Genomic DNA, 20,264 nt, shown 5'->3' with positions numbered 1-20,264 from the left:
TGGCTTTGCAAGCAGGGAAGAGCGATAGGGATGGGGAACGAAAAGTGGAAGGTGGAACAGACACTCTCTTTGTTTCCTAGAGCTGCCGTGACAAAGTACCACACACTGGGTGCCTTAAATAACACAAGTGTATTCTCTCACAGGCCGGAAGCTGAAAGTCCAAGATCCAGGTGTCGGCGGGGCGTGCTGCTCCCCAGAGCTATGAGGGAGAGTCTCTCCTTGGCTTGTAGATGGCCGTCCTCATGTTCACACAGAGTCCAACCTGTGTGTGTGTGTGTGTGTGTGTGTGTGTGTGTGTGTGTCCTGAGTCCCTTTTTGGAAGGATGCCATGCGTATTGGTCAGTAGCCCATGTTACCCCCAGGCTGACCTCATCTTCATTAATTACATCTGCAATTGACCCTATTTCCAAATAGGTTCACGTTCTGAGGGACTGAGGGGTTAGGATTTCAGCATATGAATGGGGGGGGCAGAAGATTCAGCTTATAGCAGAGGCCCCTCCTTTATTCATTGGTCCAGAAGGACAGAGAGACCCACAAGCTGACGAACTCAGGCATAGTCTCGTGTGGATTTAACAACATGACACATGGTATCATGGGTCAACAAGAAGAGGGTGGACTAGTCAATAAATAACCCAACGATGGGGCGCCTGGGTGGCTCAGTCGGTTAAACGTCCGACTTCGGCTCAGGTCACGATCTCGTGGTTCGTGAGCTCCAACCCCGCATCGGGCTCTGTGTTGACAGCTCAGAGCCTGGAGCCTGCTTCGGATTCTGTGTCTCCCTCTCTCTCTGGCCCTTCCATTCTCTCTCTCTCTCTCTCTCTCCAAAATAAACATTAAAAAAAATTTTAAAAAAATGTTTTTAACATTTGTTTATTTTTGAGACAGAGAGAGCCAGAGTATGAACGGGGGAGGGTCGGAGAGAGGGAGACACAGAATCTGAAACAGGCTCCAGGCTCTGAGATGTCAGCACAGAGCCCGACGCGGGGCTCGAACTCACGGACCGTGAAATCATGACCTGAGCCGAAGTCGGCCGCTTAACCGACTGAGCCACCCAGGGGCCCCCAAAAAATTTTTAAATAACCCAAAGAGCTCAGCAATTCCACTCCGAGGTATGCCCACTCAACTCCAGTTGGGAGATGCGACATAGCCCTGTGTGAGAATATTCACCGAAGCGTTGTTTATATCCCGAAAAGTCTGTCCACAGGACAATGAGTATGTGGGTGGTTGTTGAGGACTGAACTGTGTCCCCCAAATTCACTTGTTGGCATCCTAACACCCAATACCTCAGAATGTGACGGGACTTGGAGACAGTCTCTAAAGAGGTGATTAAATTAGGATGAGGGCCTAAGAGTAGGTCCTGGTGTCTTTATAAAAGGAGATTTGGACAAACACAGGAAGAAGCCCACCAATCTGACTAAGGTCCCTATAAGAAGTGGACATTTGGACAGAGACACCAGGGATGGGCATGCACAGAGAGGAGAAGACACAGGGAGAAAGACGGTCACCTCCAAACCAAGGAGACAGGCCTCAACAGGCACCAACCTTGCTGAGGTCTTGATCTCATAAGTGCAGCCTCCAGACCTGTGAGAGAATTTGTTTCCGTTGTCTAAACCACCCAGCCTGTGGTGCTTTGGTTTTGCATTGTTAGCAAACTCATGCGGGGGTATAAGTGCAAAACCACATATAGGAGAGGGGCGCCTGGCTGGCTCAGTCGGTTAAGCGTCCGATCTTAGCTCAGGTCATGATCTCACAGCTCGTGAGTTCGAGCCCCGCGTCCGGCTCTGTGCTGACAGCTCAGAGCCTGGAGCCTGCTTCGGATTCTGTCTCCTCTCTCTGCCCCTCCCCATTCATTCTCTCTCTCTCTCTCTCTCTCTCTCTCTCTCAAAAATAAACATTAAAAAAGAAAACTAAGCCATCATGAATTAACTGTGGGCTAAAAAAACCCCTGTACATTTTTTTAAAAAAATCCCTCAAGTTTTCCTTTTTTAATTTTTACTGCGAAGCATAACATACACACAGAGACAGGCACAGAATAAATGTATAGCTTAGTCACTGTTTATTGCCCAAGTCAAGAAATGGCACGTTGCCAGAACCCTAGATGGCCATCATGGCCTCCTTCCCAATTATGACTTCCTTCCTCCTCCCTAAAGATAAACACTTACTCCATCATTCACTACCTCTCAGTTGTGCCTGTGCTTATAAACCTTTTCTTCAATAGAATCCAAAGTATGTGGGTTTTTCTGTGTCTGCTTTCTTCTGCTGCACATTGTGTTTGTAAGAATCCGTACTCTGTCTTCCATTTTCCTTGCCGCATAGTATTTCACTGAGGGGCGTCCCATGGCTGTTTCTACCCATTCTCCGGCTGATGGAATCTGGGGCTGCTTCCAGTCTGGGAGTCCTTATGAATAATGCTGCCATGAATATTCTGCATATGTCTCTCGGTGAGCGCACACTTCCGGGGGGACAGGTGCTTCGGAGTAAAATTTCAGGTTGTTGGGAATGCCCGTCTTTAGTTTTGGTCGGTGAGACCAAACTCTTGTCCAGAGCAATATCTTTGGGGGTCATTAGTCTGTCTACCACATCTGGTAAACAAAACAAATAATAAGGTTTTTTAAAAATCACGATTTTACGCCTTTCAAGTTGAGATTTTTTTTTTCTTTTCAACGTTTTTATTTTTTTATGGGACAGACAGAGACAGAGCATGAACGGGGGAGGGGCAGAGAGAGAGGGAGACACAGAGTGTGAAACAGGCTCCAGGCTCCGAGCCATCAGCCCAGAGCCCGACGCGGGGCTCGAACTCACGGACCGCGAGATCGTGACCTGGCTGAAGTCGGACGCTTAACCGACTGCGCCACCCAGGCGCCCTGAGATTTTTAAAACATAATAATGGTACCCACTGCTGGTAAAAAAAAACCCTGAATTCTTAGACTTCTAAACTACTCCTTACTGAATTAATACAATCTCCCGGAAGGGAAATTTGGCAATACGTATTAAAGATTTTAAACCTTGTAACCCCTTGATTCTACTTCTAGAACATTAGAAGAGTCATACATTGGCCAAGTATGCGGTCATTAAAAATCATAGACTTGAAAGATTTTTAACTTTTTTTAAGTTTTCATTTATTTATTCTTGAGAGAGAAAGAGCACATAAGCCGGGGAGGGCAGGCTCTGCATTGTCAGTGCAGATCCCAACACAGGGCTTGAACCCATGAACCATGAGATCATGACCTGAGCGGAAATCAAGAGCTGGACGCTTAACCAACCGAGCCACCCAGGCACCATGGGTGACACTTATTACAAGATATACCATATGTTAGATGCCACTTACTTATGTGTGTAAAACGCTAGTTTTATATAATGTCTGCAGGAAAATGTTCCAGAGTTAAATATTGCACCCATATCTTTGCTTTGGAAATGTATGATAATATTAGAACAGTAAAGTCTCCAAGAAGCCCTAGAAGAAGAAAAAAATAACTGTTTAAATCAACATTTCCCAAATTTACTTGACTCTAATTCTCTCTCTTCATGGAATACATATTACAATTCTGCCAAACTACTATCCTACATAACGCAATTGAAGAAAATTTTGTTAAATGAAAATCTCGAGGGAGGAAAAAAAGACCCAGAGAATGACCTTAGGGTCATAGGCAGATATGTATGTATAGATATATCACATGTACGTAAATGACTAGAAGGGCACATATCTTTGTGAATTGCTGTCACCAGCATTTTCTTTGTTTCACACTTTTCTACCTTTAAAATTTTTCTACACTGAACATTAGTACTCTTTTTATAATCATAAAAAACATGCATATATAAGTGCATGCGTACGTGTATGGCTACACGTGTTGGTTTCCTTAAAATAAAATGTCAGCCATCCACGGCCCTTAAATGGAGACCCCAGGTCCTCGCAGTAAAGCCATGCTGAGGGCTCTGTTGTGATTCTGAAGTGTAAGTTCTTCCTGTACTTGTCCTAAGAGTGCAGGAACATGACAGGCAGAAATGCCTTCCTTGAGTTATGATGTTCCCGGTGACCTCTGCCTTTTTGGAAATGCCCTACAAGCATAATCTCTTTGTTTACTATTTATTTTTTCTAAAGATTAAAAATAATTTTTTTAGTGTTTATTTATTTTTGAGAGAGAGACAGAATGCAAGTTGAGTAGGGGCAGAGAGAGGGGGACACACAGAATCCGAAGCAGGTTCCAGGCTCTGAGCCATCAGCACAGAGCCCAATGCAGGGCTTGAACTCGTGAACCACGAGATCGTGACCTGAGCCGAAGTTGGACGCTTAACCGACTGAACCACCCAGGCTCAACAAAAGATTTTTTTAAAGGAATCCCTACACCCCACGTGAGGCTCGAATTCAACAACCCCGAGATCAAGAGTCGCAAGCTCCACCAACTGAGCCAGCCGGGCGCCCCAGGCGTCATCTGTTTGAACAATGTCTGTGGGTCTTGTGTAATACTGTAGTGGCAGCCATGGTCCGTTCCATAATCCAGGGTCTCTTTACAAGGACACTCAGAAGTTTTGGCAAGAGCTTTATTCCAGGAAAATGTCCGGCTCTTGCAAATCAATTTGTATGCATTCTTTTGTCAGAAAAACTAAACTGTGTAACCCAGTATGTTCCTCGCTTCATTTCAGTTGCTAGGAGATGTAGACCCAAACTCAGGACCCCTTTCGAGCAATAAACTTTTAAGATCGCTGGGCTCCAAAATGTCAGAACCGCAAGACCCCCTAGAGAACATGCGGTCTCGTACACACATATGGGGAAATTGAGGCCTCTGGCCCATCCTGGACTTTTTCTCAGCCGCCCTGTATCCCTGATGTAGCTTATTCCTAAGTGTGTCCCTTTGCGTCATTGATATCGGGAAGCTGCAAATCTAGGGTTGGCACAGATCAGAGCTCAACGGAACGGGAGCACAGAGGTGGTCTTCCAATAGCCCAAAGTGTCGCTGAGACTTCGCAGGAAGGGAACTAAGGTCACTTCCACTAACTAAGGAGACAGAGTCCAGCGGGCGTCTGGGACACATTTGGAGAGATGAGCTTTGATTTAGCGGAGGACCTGAGCATTGGAGGGGAGGATATGGCCTTGCCTCTTGACTTTTTGAATCAAGGAGACGGTGGTGTAGCCCAGGGAGATGGTTTGACAGAGAAGCAAGGTATATTTCAACAAGTGTCATCTTAGGGCTTCAATTCTGTGTCAGCCCTGAAGGTCGTAAGCCGTTATCTGGCCCTGTAACCCTGGATCCCCAAATGCTGCTGCAGCAGCTGGGGGTCAGAGCGTGAAAATGGATTTTTCGGTTCGGTGGTTTGGGTGGTCTTAAGCACAGTGAGAAGAATAAGGGGGGGCGGGGGTGTGGAGAGTGTTCAAAGAAACCAAACTCCTTCCCTTTTTTGGTTTTACCGTTTATTTTACGAAACGCTGGCCCTGGGAGTTGTTCGATTTGCTCTTTCGGGGCAAAATAAAATGTCATCAACCCACGCCAGACCCTCCCCAATTTCTCTTGTAGAAATGATTTTTGGTGATGTGCGAGAACCCCCCCCCCCCCCCCCACCAAGTCCGCGAGCCCTTGTTCTCTGGCCCCTGCCCGGTTTTACTGCCTGCACGTGCCTGGAGAGGGAAGCCAGGCCCCCCGGGCCCTCGTTCAGAAGCAGCAGGTGAACCAGGTCTGAAGCGCTGCCCCAAGGCCCTTTCCCCTTCACCTCACGCTCTCCCCACTAAGCACCCGATGGCACTCTTGATACGTGGGATTACTGGCCATTCCTTACACACGTACAGCTTTGGGCCCCATGCCTTTGAGACGGGACTCTCCCTGCCCACAGTGTCCTTTTTCCTTCTGTCTCTGAGGCCCGGCCCGCCCACTTGGCCAGAAGAAATGAACTATAAATGTTTGCAAACTGGTTGTGAACCGTAACCCCACAGCTTCCAAGGAGCTTAACCACTAGGTTTTCCTTGCGTGAAGCCCTCCCAGCAGATTCTGGTGGATGTCAGGCCTCTCTCCCTCCAACCCATGGCATCCTGTATTCCCAGTGTCTGCAACTATGTGAGGTCACACGTGCCCTTTAAAGATCTGTGTACTTGAGGGCAGGGAACACGGCTTCCCGGTGTTTACATTCCCCGTGGCCCCACAGTGTATACCCATTTCACGTTTATGGAACAAAAGAGTGAGTGAGGAAGGAGTGAGCCACTCGGTGGCCCAGCTCCGGAAGTCGGCACAGGGCAGCACGTGGGACCGGTGGCCTACCTCCCTGAGCTTTCCGCCCCGAGCGCACTGGTGGCAGTGCTCACACCGGGTGACAAGGGTCGGGCTGTGCGAGCGGGCGAGAGCCCCATCTTTCCCTGCTGGGCAAAGAGGCCAATAGCGATTATCATCGATTAGAAGTCTGGTCAGAGCCAAGCACCTTTCATATAGGATCTCATTTGTTCCTCATCTCAACCAAATAAAGTTAGGAACCCGGGGCTCAGAGAGGTAGAACAAGTTGCCCAGACTTGTGCGGTCGGTGAGCGGCTTGACGGGTGGTGTAGATGAAAGATTTGTGTCCCCTCCAAACTCCTGTGTGGAAAATCGAATTCCCAGCGTGTTGGCGTTGGGTGGTGGGGTCTTAGGGGGTGGGTAGGTCATGAGGGCTTCACCCTCACGAATTGGATCGGTGCCCTCATAAAAGAGACCCCAGGGAGCCCCTTCTCCCCTTCCACCATGGAGGACAGTAAGGCATCTGTGAACCAGGAAGGGGGTTCTCTGTAGATTCCGGCAGCCTCTAGAACTGTGAGGAATGAATGTTGGTCGTGGAAACCCCTCAGTCTGCGGTATTTTTGTTAGAGCTGCTTGAATGAATGAAGACACAGAGGCTCAGTCTGACTCTCAAACCTGTTTTCGCTCCACATTTAGGCAGAAGGAGCCAGCCACGGTGCCCAGGCCCCAGGGCCCAGCGGCCCACCCCAGATTCCCCCTCGTCAAAGCCCGAGAGCCAAGTTCCCTGCACCGAAGGTGCGGTGACCATTCGAGGGCGAGGGGCCGTCCATCACAGCGGGCGATGTCACCACATGCCGCCACAAAAATATGACTGTTTCAGACACCGCAAGGTTTGCAAAGGCAAAGGCAGGAAGAGAAGCTTGGTTTAGCCTGCGTTTATTTTTGTGATTGGAGAGTGAAGGCAGTCGAGATATCACAGGGCGTTCAGAAAGTTTCGGAAAGGGAAGTATTTGTGCTTTATCACTTGACCCAGCAACTCCAGCCGAGTGCTAATCTTTGATGGATGCTGCCTGCCTCATAGGCGCACTAATAATAAAAATGAGGCAGATGGGGAGCGTTTCAACACATGACACATCAAATCCGTCTCCTGAGATGTGCCCATGCCTGTCACAGCCCTGCCTGGGTGGCTTCGAATGCCGAGCACGGGTAAGTGGGTCATCAGTGTTTGGAACCTGGCAGCAAAGAGGGGAACGTACAGTTCTCCAGGGAAGCTAGCGGCTAAGCTCCCCCCGGTCAGAACGTGAACTCGGCTTTCAACAGACCGAGGTTTCATGCCTCACCAAATTTTCTCGTTTTCTTCAATGTCCTTCCTCCAACTCTTGCCTCTAGGCTTAGGCAAGAGTTGTGCATTCAATAAATATTACTGGGCGTCTGCCGGGGGAGTCTGGGGACAGAAGTCAACCTTGGTGGGGCGTGGGGGGGAGCCGGGGGGGGGGGGAATGTCAGAGGAGGCTCCCGGACGACGTGACATCTGAACTGGGATCTGAAGGCTAGGAATTCCCCAAGATGCATGCCAGGCCTGGTGTCCAGGGTCTCAGTGGCTAGATCTTCAGTTTTCTAGCTTTTTTTTTTTTTAATATTCTTTTAAAGTAAATATTCTGCAATATCTGGCGAGCCGTCGTTGGCATTGCAAAGAAATGCAATATTTATGCACTTCTCCCCAGATGGCCTGGTCGCCTAAGGAAGTTATGTGGAGATTAGAGGCAAGATGCAGGGGTGGGGGTGGTGAGAGGCAGGGAGGCATTTTGGAGGGCAGCCGTGAGGACTGCTGTTCATAGTTGTCTTGGGATATAATTCACATGCCATTAAAATGTGCCCTCTTAAAGCGGACAATGTATTGTAGATATAGAACTTTTTAAAACAAAAATATACAGGGGTGCCTGGGACGGTTGAGCGTCCAACTTCGGCTCAGGACATGATCTCGCGGTGTGTGAGTTCGAGCCCCGCGTCGGGCTCTGTGCTGATGGCTCAGAGCCTGGAGCCTTCTTTGGATTCTGTGTCTCCTCCTCTCTCTGCCACTCATGCTCTCTCTCTCTCTCTCTGTCAAAAATAAATAAACATTAAACAAAAGTTTAAAGAAATAAAACAAAAATGAAACAAAAATATAGAAAAACAATGCTTAAATTTCTCACAATAAAAATATACCTTTGACTCAATATTTTAAAAAAATTTTTTTTCAACGTTTTTATTTATTTATGGGACAGACAGAGACAGAGCATGAACGGGGGAGGGGCAGAGAGAGAGGGAGACACAGAATCGGAAACAGGCTCCAGGCTCCGAGCCATCAGCCCAGAGCCTGACGCGGGGCTCGAACTCACGGACCGTGAGATCGTGACCTGGCTGAAGTCGGACGCTTAACCGACTGTGCCACCCAGGCGCCCCTCAATATTTTTTAAATGATTTCACTTTTCTAATTGCTTTACTGTCATCGTGTTTCAAAGGTGTATACAAATTAAAATTTCCCCATTTTTAGCGACGGATAAAAAACTAAAGTGCACAACTTAGCGGGTTTTGTGAAGCCACCACCACTGACTTCTCCCAGAGGATTTCCACGACCCGCCCCCCCACACACCAGAAATCCCATATCTGTTAGCCATCACTGCTCCTCCCCTGCTCCCTGGATCATCTTGTCGAAGGCAACGGTTGATTCCTCCACAGATCGGAATCAAGAGGGCCCTCTTGAAGCCTCGAGAGGACAAGCACTTGGCTGTGGTCCTTTAGGGAGCTAGTGGCGGATGGGACAGCACTGCAGGGACGGGAGGGTGAGGATATGGAGCAGTGCTACCTGAAGGTTCTAGGGAACCTGTTGAAATGAGGCTCTGATTCCACAGGTCGGGGGCAGGGGCGAGTCACCATTTCGACCAAGCGCCCAGGGGATGCCACCGCGGTACCCTCTTTAAGAACAAGGAGCCGGAACCACGGAGCGGCGCCGAGGGGCTCTTCCCCTGGAGGTCAACGGAGAAGACAAGGGGTACAGTGGGAAGTCCTTGGACCTGAGTCTGGCTGACCTGGACCTGGGTCCGGCACCCCACCCCCACCCCACTGGTTGTGAGTTAGACAAGACACTTTGATCACAGGGGCACAGTGCCACCTAGACTGGTTTAAGCAAGAAGGGTGACATTATGGGAAGCATATCGGGGGTCTACTTTGAAGTCTGAAATCAGTTCTCAGACAGAAATGTTGACTTGCCAAAGCCAGCGGATTCCTCTTCTACGTGCAGATGGCCCCATGTGCCAGCAGCATGCGGAAGCGGGGGGCTGGAGGGACCGGAGAGCCCAGGCTCATGACCTTAACCTGGATGGCGAAGCCGGCCGCCCAGAAGTACCTGGATGCTCTTAGAAGTCAGGAAGGAAACATCGCAGCTAGCCCCACCTGTCTTTCTTCCACACACCGTAGCTACTTAGAGCCTCGATGTCCTCGAGCTTTGACTGGGACATCTCCGATCACCTCACAGCCCGCCCCCCACCCCATCTCCAAATATCAGGAAGAAGCACCCTTTCCCTTTGCCGGAGTTTCCCAGGTCACTCTACAAACTGACCCCATCCTTTCCAGAGTTCTGCAGACCACCTGGAGGGGCTGGCTTTGCCAAGTCCCGGCTCGCTTGTGTTAAGTGAGGTCACCAAGGACCTGCCCCGTGGTGACCTTTTGTTTTTGTCTCTCCAGATAGCAGCTGGTAGATTTTTCCTTTAATGAAAAAAATTTTTTTTCATTCTAATAGACCATTGTGTTACATAAGTCTAAGCCCTAATAGAACATTCTGTTACAAAAAGATATAGGGATATTTCAGGAAACCAAAGGACCCCTAGAGTGATTAGAACTACCAACAGGGAAGCTGTCAGAACCGTCTCTCTGGGTCTCTGGGGGTCATCGTCTGACACTTTTATCGCTTGCTCTGTGGACAAGCTTCCTTCCATTGCTTCTGTTTGCATATGGCAGTATCATCACCGACCCTTCCCATTTCAGGACCTAACAGAGGCTGAGAAGTATTTCTTTTCTTTTTTTTCTTTTTAAGTTGATTTATTTATTTTGAGAGAGAGAGAGCAGGCGTGCGTGTGCTCGAGAGCCAGTAGGGGAGGGACAGAGACAGAGAGAGAGAGGGAGAGAGAGAGAGGGAAAGAGAGAATCCCAAGCAGGCTCCTCATTGCCAGTGCAGAGCCCGAAGCAGGGCTCGATCTCACAAGCAGGAGCTCATGACCTGAGTCGAAATCAGAAGTGAGACACTCAACCGACCGAGTCGCCCAGGCACCCCTGAGAAGCATCTCGGAATCCAGAAGCTAAACTTTGAGAGAGAATATCCGACTGGCCTTGCTTGGGGTGTGTGCCCATCTCTGGTTGAATTAAATGAAGTTTGTGAGACACGAGGTCACACTGGCAGGAGCACGGCTGTGAGTGGGGACAGCTCTCAAGTTATGGGGAGTATGATGGGAGGCAGGCACTCCAAAGCTTATCTAGAACAGTCTGATAGCGTATACAGAACGGATGTGCTGCTCTGTTTTAAAATGGGGATGGTAGGGGCGCCTGGGTGGCGCAGTCGGTTAAGCGTCCGACTTCAGCCAGGTCACGATCTCGCGGTCCGTGAGTTCGAGCCCCGCGTCAGGCTCTGGGCTGATGGCTCAGAGCCTGGAGCCTGTTTCCGATTCTGTGTCTCCCTCTCTCTCTGCCCCTCCCCCGTTCATGCTCTGTCTCTCTCTGTCCCAAAAATAAATAAACGTTGAAAAAAAAAAATAAATAAAATGGGGATGGTAACACCTACCTCTCTGAGAAAGCGAGCTCCGTGAACAAGCACAATGTCAACTCCGAGCGGCTGTCTGGAGCCTGGTGACCGTTCTCATCAGGGAGATACTGACCCTGCGACGTGGACCGTGGGCTCCTCGATGCCCTAAGTTGAGGGGAGGAGAAGAAGGGGCACCCTGCAGCTTTGCGGGGCGGTGGGGGAGGCATCCAGTGCAGGGCGACTCCATGCTCCCCTGGCTGGAGGCGGCACCCAGCCCGAGTCAAGTTCAAGGTTGTGGCCACTCCACACCCACCCCCTTGGAGAGGCACCAGGCAATTCATAGGTTGTCCCTAGAGCACTAACTGTCTTAGCTACTCAGCGATGAGATGGGCTCCACAGAAGCCCGGACCAGTATAAATAGGCCTCTTGATTTCTCTGCCTTCACGCGAAGGAGAAAGAACAGCAGAACTGGGGAAGAAGGACATTCCAGAAATGCCACAGAGAGACCTCAAAAAGAGCACTGCGCTGTGTCTGCTAAAGGAAGCACTTCATGAGAGAGAAATGAGCCGCAGGAAGAGACTGAGGGTTCTCAGGCCAGCCTAGATGAGGGTAGGGATTCCTTGTGGGCCCTGGGAACAAGGGCAGGGGACCACAGCCCGATCTCGGGCCGGCTCGCCTCCCCCTGCGTCCCGTTCTCTCTCATCTACGATGGTGGGATTTTGCCAGAGCGTGGCATTGGGACTGGACCCCTAAAATATCTGACTGCCTGAAGATCCTTGGAGGGGAGGGGTGGCCAGTATTTGGTTTTTGTTTGTTGGTTTTTGAGAGAGAGAGACAGAGCGTGAGCGGGGGAGGGGCAGAGAGAGAGAGGGAGACACAGAATCCGAAGCAGGCTCCAGGCTCTGAGCTGTCAGCCCAGAGCCCGACATGGGGCTCGAACCCACAAACGATGCGATCATGACCTGAGCTGAGGTCAGGTGCTCAGTCGACTGAGCCACCCAGGTGCCCCTGGCGGTGTTAGTTTTGAACAAAACCCATTCTCAAACAAAGAGAGTGGCTATTGGCTTGTATCAAGAATAAAGTTCTGCTTCTAACTGTAAACTTATTTACTCTACGGAAAACATAGAACTTTTTTAGTTCTACAGCTGCGGGGGTGTGCACCAGGGACATCACCTTGTAGAAGAGGAAGTCCCTCCTTCTCGGGTCTCACCCTGGAGTGGGTGGTGGTCAGGTCTTCCCAAGTGATTGGCATCTCCGTGTGATCTCGTCCTGTTTGAGAAAGCAAAGGGGTGGCGCAGTCGGTTAAGCGTCCGACTTCAGCCAGGTCACGATCTCGCGGTCCGTGAGTTCGAGCCCCGCGTCGGGCTCTGGGCTGATGGCTCAGAGCCTGGAGCCTGTTTCCGATTCTGTGTCTCCCTCTCTCTCTGCCCCTCCCCTGTTCATGCTCTGTCTCTCTCTGTCCCAAAAATAAATAAATGTTGAAAAAAAAATTTTAAAAAAAAAAAAGAGAAAGCAAAGGGGATGCCTCTGCAGAGAATGTTTTTCCCCCGATGTGGACAAACTACGCACACACACACAGTCCCACCACTTACTAAGTCTTTCTGAGCCACTCAGGCGTCCCAAGTCTTTTTTTAATGTTTATTTATTTTTGAGAGAGAGAGAGATAGTGGGAGCAGGAGAGGGGCAGAGAGAGAGGGAGACAGAGAATCCGAAGCAGGCTCCAGGCTCCGAGCTGTCAGCACAGAGCCCAACGCGGGGCTTGAACTCACAAACTGCAAGATCATGACCTGAGCTGAAGTCGGATGCTTAAGAGACTGAGCCACCCAGGTGCCCCAAGTCTTTTTTTTTTAATGTGTATTTATTTTTGAGAGAGAAAGAGAGAGCTCATCTGGGGGAGGTGCAGAGAGAGAGGGGGACACAGGTTCCAGATCAGTCTCCAGGCTCTGCGCTGACAGCAGAAAGCCTGATGTAGGGCTCGAACTCACAAACTGTGAGATCGTGACCTGAACTGAAGCCATACGCTTAACCAACTGAGCCACCAAAGCGCCCCGCCACTTACTAAGTCCTAATGAGTTAAACTTTTTAGTTTGTCTCTTAATAATGGGCACACTGGTTTGTACCCGTTGGCATAATTTGGGTATGAGGTTGAGGCTGGGAACAGCTTTCCTTTTTTTTTTTTTTTTTTTTTTTCCATCACAGAAAGCAAGGTCAGAAGTTTGGGGTTATTGTCATGAGGTCAAAGAAGGGGACCACAGCTTTGAGCGGCCCGGTGTTGCCTATTTCGGGAATGGAACTTCTGAGTCACGACCCGAATTAGACACAGGTGTTCTCAGCAGCCCAGAGAGTTGAGAGATGTGGCTGAGGGCCCGTCCTGCCGGCTTTCCTGGGTGAGGGTCCACGAGAGGAAGAGAACCTGGGATGGTCAGGACGGGGAGAAGAAGAACACAGACACTCCTAAGAGTAGAGGTCTGAAGTGGCATCCTGGTAAAGGATAAATTGTGGCCATTCCTTGGCAAGGTCTGGTTTCAAATCCTACTCCCAGAAGCTTCCGGGATACAGGGCAGCTCACTTATCTTAATTTCATAGCCTATCACATAGTACGAATTCACAAATTCCAAGGTCATCGTACAAATGAAAGATGGTGACTGTTATGTGCCCCACACACACACACACGCACACAGCAGGTGCTTAAACGGTACAGGCTATTGCTGGTGTTGATTCTATCTTCCACCTCCAGACCCCCAGGCTAAGCTCTTGGAGGGCAAGGACCGATTTATTCATCTTTGAAATCCCCGAAGGCCGGGAAGGCGTGGCCATCGGCAAATCCTTGAGGGTCAACCCACCAGTGGCTGGGACTCCCCCTATCATCCTAACCCTATCTTGCCATACACCCCTGTGGGTGTACGTTCCCTCATATGTCACGGTATTGTATTGACCAGCAGAGTGAGAGACAGCAAGCAAGCAGCAGAACTTGAGAAAACCACAACATATTTCCGTTTGTGTCAAAGGCACCAGTAAAGAGGACAGCCCCGGGGTGGGGGTGGGGGGGTGGATAGGATTTGCAGGGAGGGGTCAGAGATGAACCCTGCGGAGGCTTTTGATTCTGATGCCTCAGACCCTGGTGCAAGACCAGCGGGGGCTGTGGCGTTGCGGGTGCCACGTGGCTGAGGGTATAGAAGGGAAATTCACTCTCATTCGTTCGTTGAGTGCTATGAGGACCTGCTATGTGGGCTGGGCACTGTGGGTGCAATGGTCCAATCGGGATGTAGAGAAAGGAGAGCTAATGACCAACGTTTCTGAGACCCTAGGAGCCAGTGCAAAATATTCCAGGCGTGCACAGGAATTAGGGAAGGGATAGCCCCTGCGGGTATCAGAAGGTCGAGTTGGAAAAGGACCAGCCAGAGGAAGAAGGGCGTTCCAAACACAGGGAACGGCATTCAAAAGACCCTGAGAGGCTGAGCTTGAACGTGGCAGTGAATGCTTACAGAAGCCTGCAGTTACAGGGGCTGGCGTTAGGGACCCCCTGCCAGGTCCAGCAGGGGGTAGCCCGAGGGAGTGTCCTGGGAGCTTCCTTCCTGGGAGCTCTGAACACTCAGCCCCCGGCCAGGAAGGGGAAACCTGAAGGCAGAACTTCACCCCTGACGATTTGGTCACGGCTGGGTTTCTGCCTCTTGTTCTGGAACTTTGGGCTAATGAAGGAGGAATTTGAGCCTTTTCATTGGCAGTCCCCTTGGGAGACCTGGGCACAGACGCCCAGGACAGCAGCAGATCAGATTATGTTCCAAAGGTTAACCGCCTTAGGACAGGGCTGGCACGCGGTTCAGATCAGAGGACGCTCGGATTCAGAGTCAGCCTCCAGCAGTGGTCGGAAACACCCTCATTCCCGTGACATCTGTCTGCCATTCCAGGCTGCAAAACACCGCCGTGCAAGAGGCCGACGCCTCCGCGGCCTAGCTTGGTGCCAGACAGAAGACAACACGCACGAGGTGTTTGCACTTGAACACGAAAGAGGCACAAGCACACACCTGTCCACCCACATCCTGTCCCCAGGGCCTGCTCTTGAACAGCAACACAGCGTGCCGGAGGGGCATCAGGAGACCCGGGTCTGGGCCACTGTTGATCTGTGTGACCCTGGCCATGTCGCGTCCCTCCTGGAGTCTTTTCGTCTGTGAGCAGCATGGTTACGAATCCGCCTGTCTGGCTCACAGACTTATAGGTGGTGGCCAGTGGACCTTGTGACCGCCCCCCAGAAAAGAGATGTCCACGCATCTGTCCCTAGTTCAGTATGACGGTTATTGCCATTTAACGTGGCCAAGTGGGAAAGAGCTGGTAGTTTTCTTCCCAGAGAGAAGCGGAATGTGCCCTCTCTGCTGCCCCGGACGGGGACACCAACTCCAAGCCCCGCGAGCATCGTCACGAGGAAGTCACAGTCGGGGCTCCGGGAAGCTCCGTGCTCCCGGCTCCTCTGTGCTCATTCAGGTAGCCAGAGAGGCCACACGAGGCCCCTGCAGCAAGGCTGGGGCTCCCTGGGGTCAAAGTCAGAGAGGAACTCAGAACCCCGGGAGGGACTTTGAACGAACAAGATTCAGCAAACGTCGGTTCGGCGCCTCCATTTCTCACCAGGCACGGGACCGCTGCCTTCTGTGCATTAAATAATCCGCATGACAAGCCTGGCTGAGGCAGCAGCGTTACTTCCATCTTGTGACGCTTGGGTCCACATCGCTTGGGTGTCATCTGAAACGTCACCTCCTCCTGACGCCTTCCCGGTTCCTTCTCTCACACAGCGCCTGGATCTTTCACATAGCAATGTTGGGATTGCACACTGCTGTGTGCTGCTGTCCCTGATGTCCGCCTGGACCGTAAGCACAGGAGCCCCGTCTCTTCTGTCACCGCCGTCTTCAAGGTGCTTTGGAGACATTCAGGAAAACACTGTTGGACAGAGTGTGGGAATACACACAGGCAGTAGGGACTCAAACACGCGTTGCCTGCCTTCCTTATTTTCCTCTTCGTCATTTTTCACCTCGTTTCTTCCTGGATCCGAGAGGAGACGTGATATTTCAGGGGGGACTTTGCAATAAGACCCCAAAGTTCCCACAATCTTACTCATCTTGAGACCACGGAGCACCTGGCTGCGGGGTGTGACGGAGGCCTCGGCAAATCCCGGGACCCTCAATCATCTCTTCCCGCCTCGTGAGTTGCACTGTCTCCGGAGCCCTGCAGGTGCTCAAGGATCTCGTCGAGGCCGTGCAGTAAGCCCGTTAAGCTTGTTGCTTACCCGTGTGACGCGCACGCAGATGGCGTCTGTCCCTGCCCTGGCCGAGAAGCCTGTTTTGTCTATACAAACATCTGATGACGAGAATAGGGGTCGGCCAGAGCTCAGAGCATGCTGTCACTACCGTCATCAGTGTGCATTAATGTTCATTGCACCTGCTGGAAACGCCTTCTTCCCCCTCTTCTCTTCCAACCCCAGTCCTGGGAGTCATCAGAGATAAGTAGGCAAGCCTCTCACCCTGCTGCCAGCACGTAGTAGGTGCTTGGTAGTTACTTCCTCCCTTCCTTTGCCCGTTTGCCAAGGGTGGGCCCCGGCCCGCGGCCTCTCCACCCCGGTCCCCAGGTACGTCCCCTTCTCAGATTCCCCCACCACTGACTCCTTCCCCTTGCAATTGGCCAGTAAGCCAGCAAACTGAACGGGGGCATTTCTCCTCTGCACCTGTTGGTCTCCAAATCTAGTCTGTGAGTGAGCTCCTTGAAGACAAGGACTCAGCCTAATGTGTCATAGTCTTACCATTCTTGTGCGTTAACAACGCTGGTCTCGGGCCTGGCCTTGCCTGTGGTAGACGCCCCGTAAATCAGGCCTCAGAGCCTTTATAGGCCAAGGCATGATGGATGTAGAACAGGCTAGGAAAGCGAGTTGGCGTAAACTGTGAATCAGCTCTTCCTCCTTCGGGTTCTGAATTGGGTTCTGCAACCCTGTCATTAAAATGCCCAATCCCCCTTCCAAGGGGCAGCCCGTACCCAGCAGGATTCGTAGCGCGTTAGCACTGGAGCTAGACCGCGGTGGGAAGATCCACAGCATACAAGCAAAAAGCTGAATTAGGAAGCGATGAGGATCGAAGCAGGGGAGCAGAATTCTGTCCAAGGCGTTAGCATGGAGTCAAAATGCGTGTGAAAGCCAGAACATCAAGAGTCAGGCCCTCTCTGAGGCGTAGACCAGATAGACAAGGAGAGGCCAGCAGGAGCAGAGACGGCAGCAGAGAGACTCGTGACCCTGCAGCACCTCTTTCCTGGTGGGGCCCTGAGGCCTGGGGCTCAGCCCAGTTTGATGGCTTAGAGTCTAAGGACACCCACGCGGGCCTCCGCGGCTTCCCTTGGCTCACTGGTATCCAGACAAAAAGGGAACCGAGCTGTGGACAGACAGAAGTTCCTGTTTCCCATTTCATGAAAACTGTGAATCTCTGTCACATTCTGGGCTCAGGCTGTGTCCGGGGCCCAGCCCCTGGCCCTCGGCCAACCTGCAAAATTCCATTTCAGTTTGGAGTTTGAAATCTGTCATGCGTCGACATTTTGGTCAAACGGCTTAAGAGTGCTGTTGTCCGGAATTCACTGAGTCTGCATTTTGTACAACTGCTCCCTCTTCATAAGGTGTAGCCCCCGTGTTCAGCGAGAGAGGCTAAATACACGAGAATCTTCAAACCAGAAATTGGCCGGGTTCTCCCGGAGCGCTTCTGTCCTGGGAGGGCAGGGGCGAGGCTGTTGACACAGGAACTTATTAACCTCATTCAGAGGCTACAAATTGGTTCTTTATTCACAACAGGGAACACGGCTTAATGAGCTCTTTTTTTTTTGTCTTTCAAATCAGATATACAAATAAGCTGATAACAATTTTCAGAATATATAAAACAAGAATCTCCAGTTACGGGAGCAAAGCCTGTAGCTTCTGAGTTCCTGCCTTACTGAGGAAATGGATTTGAAATGCCAGGAGGTAAACTTTCATGTCTATTTTAGATTTCCGGTGAGGTCCTATTTCCTTTGGATTCTGTATAAACAAAGAGAGAACAGTTGTTGGTTTGGCTATTTCAGATAACCCATGTCTTTCAAGTAAATGGAGTCTATCTAAATGGAGATCTAATAAATGACTAAACTTTTCCAAAATAGAACTCCTCAGCTAATAATGAGTATAACAGCAGAGCCCATTTTATCAGGCAATTACCATGTTACAGGCACTTACTAAGCAATTAGCATACCCTAGAAACACTGTTGACTGGCTATATCCACTTCGCCCAGAAATTCCATTCCTAAAAGTCTATTGCAAAGAAATAAAATCCCCTATGCCGCAAAGGGGTGTGTGTGTGTGTGTGTGTGCACGCGTACGTGTTACAGCATTGCTCATTGTGGCAAAACCAGAAATGAGGTGAATATCCATAACTATGGAAACAGATGAATAAAAAATATCATTTTCAAATCATGAAATATTATGCCGCCGTTCAAGTCAGAGCTTTACCGAATGACCGGAATGGATTTGCAGAAATTGTTATTGAGTGAGAGAAGGAAAATGCATAAAATCGTGTGTCATAGGGTTTCTTCTTCACAAGGACAAAAAGCCTTTTGTATGACTATATAAATTCAGTGAAGTGTAAATATCGCTATGCTTTTCGTACTGTAGTATCATGGAGGAAAATACAGATCGTACGTTCTAGGGTGTCCTGTGGTTATGTGGGATGTGCGGTTGGCCCAGGCTGAGCAAAAGCTGTGATGTGAGGAGAGCAGCCTGGAGGGCGAGGGAGGAATCAAACGAAGGAGAAGGGGGAAAGGATTCCACCTTGAGGAAATCTGAAATCCACCAGGATATATTATAGAATCGTGTTTATGTATTTATATATAATCATCTGTGCCAGTTAAAGTAATAAAAATATCAGAAATATTAAAATAGTATCGATTTTTTTTCAACCTTATGAAACGTTATTGTTTCTCACTTTAGAGATGAGGAAACGGGTGATCTGATTTCCTAAAGCGCCTCTGATTCCAAAGCCTAAATTCAGTTCCTGAATAGATGATGCACAGCGACTGTGAAGAAAGAAAAAACACTAAAGTATACTAAAGATCGTAAAGCTCGCTGAGACCCAGAGATACCGCTGCTAAAATGTGGGAAAAGGGCCATGTGGACATTTGTGCACACACACAGAGGTACACGTAGTAGGTCCTGAGCCTAGCTTGATAAACACGCTGACGTCAGTCTCTGCAGAGGCTATGGGAGGGGCACCACGTCCCTGAAGGAAACACGCTCTGAAAAGTGGGTAATCCCGGGCAGGAAATGAGGCCCGTCTCAGGGCGAAGGGAGGAGGGCACAGGTCCAGGACCTGCCTGGGGGCCTCAGAGTGGCGTCTGCAGTGGGAGCAAGAGGCCTGACTACCTGCAGGCAGCCAGTCCACCAACAGTAGGTGGTGAATGCGTGGTGTTGACCGCGACCTCTACCCGAAAGATCTCTTCACCCTGGAAGACAGTGAAAGCAATTAGGAATGACGCCGGGACAGGAGGAGGACTGTGTCCCCACCCTGAGGTCAGAGAGGACTGCTGTCTGGGCAGAGCACGCAGCTGACCTCAGAGCTGCCCCTAACGTAGTCCCATCGTGCCTTTGGATACGTGGCCCTCTGCCTACGTGCATAGAAGGGGCTGGTGAGTGATGACATAGTTGCCCCCGGAGGCCTCTCCCGAAAGTGACATGGGCTGGAGGGTCCTCTCTTTACGCTGAGGTGATGCAGCAGGCCAAGCATCAGCCACCACGGAGGCAATGATGCTCACGTGGCCACAGATGGGACCCCTGTAATTCCACTGGCTGCATAGATGGTCACCTTTCAAGGAAGACCAGGAGCCCCTGCTTTAGTGACTGCAGGGGGGCCACCCTGGAGGCCACTGGCAGAAGCTGGTTGTCCACAGATGGGGACAGCCTCAGAGGACACAGCCAAGTGTATGTTCTTCGGGGGGCTGGAGGGAGGGCAGCAAGGATATATCTGTGAGGACAGATTCACAGGTAGGTTTTTCGAAATATTTGGGGGGGCCACCTGGGTGGCTCAATCGGATGAGGGTCTGACTCTTGATTTCAGCTCAGGTCCTGATCTCGGGCTCTGGGATGACACCAGGGAGCCTGCTTGGGATTCCCTCTCTCTCCCTCTCTCTCTCTCTGCCTCTCCCCTGCTATGGGCACTCTCTGTCTCTCCAAATAAATAAGTAAACATTAAAAAAAGAGAGAGAGAAACATTTAGGGAAGAGAATCTCAGAGATACGCTTTCTTCTAATCT

General features: G+C 50.5%; 1 long non-coding RNA gene across 1 annotated transcript; it reads left to right on the top strand.

The window, feature by feature from the left end:
• Nucleotides 1–7,178: 7,178 nt before the first annotated feature.
• Nucleotides 7,179–11,004, top strand: LOC147582232 (uncharacterized). The gene is made up of 2 exons (XR_015248873.1): nt 7,179–7,400; nt 9,086–11,004. It is a non-coding gene; the product is annotated as an uncharacterized LOC147582232 (long non-coding RNA).
• The last annotated feature ends 9,260 nt before the right edge of the window (nt 11,005–20,264 follow it).

Source organism: Puma concolor, chromosome A3, assembly GCF_028749965.1.
Source record: "Puma concolor isolate L17-30 chromosome A3, mPumCon1.1.hap2, whole genome shotgun sequence".
Classification (NCBI taxonomy): Eukaryota; Metazoa; Chordata; class Mammalia; order Carnivora; family Felidae; genus Puma; species Puma concolor.
Note: the sequence above shows the minus strand (reverse complement) of the source record. Positions and strands in the feature narration are given on the sequence as shown.